We start from the raw sequence: 3497 nt of genomic DNA, 5'->3' as shown, positions 1-3497 counted from the left end.
GCCACGTCCAAACATTCGACAACATTCCTCTTGCCGCTGTCTTCCGGGTTGAAGCTGCATGCTAGCATGCATATGGAGCACTTTTACATGTTTTCTGGTAACTACTTGGTGTAGGCACTAATATAGTGGTCCGGTGTAGTAACTCATATAGTGGTCCCAGGTGGCGTAGCTCAAGTACGGGAACGGATGAAGAGGGATGCTTAAGTACGCATAGGTACATACATACATACATACATACTTTATTTGTCTTGTAGGTCAATAAAAAAGGGCAGCTAAAAAGCTGATGTGGACCTAGAACTAAAGTGTATCTACAAAATTTAAAAAAATTAAGTTAACGAACTTACGAATTATTTACAATAAATAAGAAAGAATACAATACCCAGTAAGATAATCGATAGTTAATTGACTATAGTGCTAAAAATAGATTTAAAATAACAATAATAATAATGATAAAAATAACATTAGTATATGTAATTTACAATGTCTTTGTTTATTCCCTGCATGCCATTAAATGTTATTTTATCTAAAATGTTGGATTTTGCTTTAAGAGCAGATTTAAAAGAAATAACGTTCGGTTTACTTTTTAAATACGTAGGTAAGTTATTCCAAAGAATTGACGCACGATGACAGAAAGAAGATCGAAGGAAGTCACTTTTAGGGCGTTGCACGTAAAGTTTCAGATTATCCCTGAGATTTCTCAACGGAGAGTGTTTAGTAAACAGAGAGCTTATCCCAGCCGGAGCTCTGTTGTAGAATGCCTGATAAGATATGGTTGCAATCCTCTTCTTGTATATGTACGATAATGACTTCCATTTTGTCATTGCCAGGACTTCAGTGCTTAGAGTAGATTCCTTTAGGTTAAAAATAAATCTCGCTGCCCTGATATGAATGTCTTCTAGGGTCTGAAGTGATTTTGAAGATCCCCATAGAGCGATTGAATACGTAATACTTGGAATGATACCCTTGAAATAAATTGACTCTAATATGCGATTGTCGAGACCTTTTAAGTGTTTGAGTTTCTTCACTCTTGCTGAAAAACGTTTGCTCAAAGATTTTACATGTGGCGACCAAGATAGTTTGTTGTCGATATGAATCCCTAAACAAGTAGCTTTAGAAACAAAGGACAACTCATTAGGCCCTAAACAAATATTTTGTAAGGGACCGATGAATTTCGATTTAGATAACAACATTAGTTCGGTTTTTGCAGGATGAATAGTCATGAAGTTATCCTTAGCCCATTTGTTTAAATCGGCGATCGCTTTCTGTATCTTAAGTAAGACTTCATCAAAAGTATTTCCAATGCAGAAAGCTGTGGTATCATCTGCAAACATTTCGACGGAAGCGTTCGTCGTGGCTCCGGGTAGATCGTTTGAGTAAATGCTGTAAAGTCTGGGACCAAGTAAAGATCCTTGAGGCACACCAGTATCTATTTCCAACAATTCAGAATTTGAACCATTTACAGTGACAAATTGTTTACGATTTTCAAGATAGTTTAGGAGCCACTCGTAAAAGGAGCCACTAATGCCTATAGAGTATAGTTTATCCGTGAGAGCTGTATGGTATGCTTAAGTACGGCTAGGGATGATAAAGGATGCTTAAGTACGGTTAGGGATGCTTAAGTACGGTTATGGCGTACTTAACCATGCTTAATGCTCAAGTACGGGTACGGATGAAGAGGGATGCTTAAGTACGCATAGGGATGCTTAAGTACGGCTAGGGATGATAAAGGATGCTTAAGTACGGTTAGGGATGCTTAAGTACGGCTAGGGACGATAACGGATGCTTAAGTACGGTTAGGGATGAAGAAGGATGCTTAAGTACGCTTAAGGATGCTTAAGTACGGGTAGGGATGATAAAGGATGCTTAAGTACGGGTAGGGATGCTTAAGTATGGCTAAGGATGATAAAGGATGCTTAAGTACGCTTAGGGATGCTTAAGTACGGCTAGGGATTATAAAGGATGCTTAGGTACGGCTAGGGATGATCCCTAACCGTACTTAGGCATCCCCAACCTTGCTTAAGCATCCCCAACCATACTTAAGCATCCTTAATCATCCCAAACCATACTTAAGGTGATTCCCGGGTAAAAGAACCCGTCATAGATTTCCGATGAAACTTGGTATGATGACATTACAGTACAAGGAGATGTTAAAAAGGTAATAAAAAGAGGGGGTCACCGTGCTTGTTTTCATGCCACGATGCTGACAAATATGGTTATTTAGGTGACTTTTGGTTATCTCAGTGCACAACAAACAAGATCGGTTATTTTTCAATGCGGCCTGCTATATCACACAGAGTTCGACTTTCTTTGATTGCTTATTCATCTACGTCCCAGAAAAAATGGCTTCAAAATGGCTTCATTATTAATTGATATTTTTATCCTTTAAAGGAAACATAATTTGGACTTGCTCTGCTGGGCCCGTTACGTCTCTATCTGTAGCATTTATTTCATTTGCCAAAAAAGTAGCTATAGATTTCTGCCAAATTTTTTCTCAGTTATTGCGGATATTGTTCTCATTGAATTTATAAAATAAAAAGTGGGGCTCACCGTGCTCGTTTAAGAGAAAAGGAGCTTTTATCTCGCTATCGAGCTTAGTTTGAGGGAAATCTCTTATGTTTTGTACGCGCGCGCGCTCATGTGCGCGTGCTGATGACGCAAAAATCGTGCGCAGTGGGAATGCGCAATGCAAAACCAGGGAATCACCTTAAGCATCCCTAGCCGAACTTAAGCATCCCTAACCGTACTTAAGCATCCCTAACCATACTTAAGCATCCCTAACCGTACTTAAGCATCCCTAACCATACTTCAGCATCCATAATCGTACTTAAGCATCCCTAACCGTACTTAAGCATCCTTAATCATCCCTAACCGTACTTAAGCATCCCTACGCGTACTTAAGCATCCTTCTTCATCCCTAACCGTACTTAAGCATCCTTTATCATCCCTAGCTGTACTTAAGCATCCCTAACCGTACTTAAGCATCCTTTATCATCCCTAACCGTACTTAAGCATCCTTTATCATCCCTAGCCGTACTTAAGCATCCATATGCGTATTTAAGCATCCTTCTTCATCCCTAACCGTACTTAAGCATCCTTTATCATCCCTAGCTGTACTTAAGTATCCCTAACCGTACTTAAGCATCCTTCATCATCCCTAACCGTACTTAAGCATCCCTATGCGTACTTAAGCATCCTTCTTCATCCCTAACCGTACTTAAGCATCCTTTATCATCCCTAGCCGTACTTAAGCATCCCTAACCGTACTTAAGCATCCCTAACCATACTTAAGCATCCCTAACCGTACTTAAGCATCCGTAACCATACTTCAGCATCCCTAATCATCCTTAACCGTACTTACGCATCCTTAAGCATCCCTAACCATACTTAAGCATCCATAACCGTACTTAAGCATCCTTAATCATCCCTAACCGTACTTAACCATCCTTTATCATCCCTAACCGTACTTAAGCATCCTTTATCATTCTTAGCCGTACTTA

General features: G+C 39.5%; 1 protein-coding gene across 4 annotated transcripts in view; it reads right to left on the bottom strand.

Moving 5' to 3' along the window:
- The window catches only part of LOC137984998 (uncharacterized), a 52294-nt gene extending 52235 nt beyond the window's left edge, over positions 1–59 (bottom strand). For all 4 annotated transcript variants that reach the window (XM_068832385.1, XM_068832386.1, XM_068832387.1 and 1 more), the window contains exon 1: positions 1–59. This exon is cut by the window's left edge and continues 164 nt beyond it. The gene's annotated coding sequence lies outside the window, so the exon portion shown is untranslated.
- Between the last annotated feature and the right edge of the window lie 3438 nt (positions 60–3497).

This window comes from Montipora foliosa, chromosome 14 (assembly GCF_036669935.1).
Source record: "Montipora foliosa isolate CH-2021 chromosome 14, ASM3666993v2, whole genome shotgun sequence".
In the NCBI taxonomy this organism is placed as follows: Eukaryota; Metazoa; Cnidaria; class Anthozoa; order Scleractinia; family Acroporidae; genus Montipora; species Montipora foliosa.
This window is presented reverse-complemented; position numbering and strand designations above follow the sequence as displayed.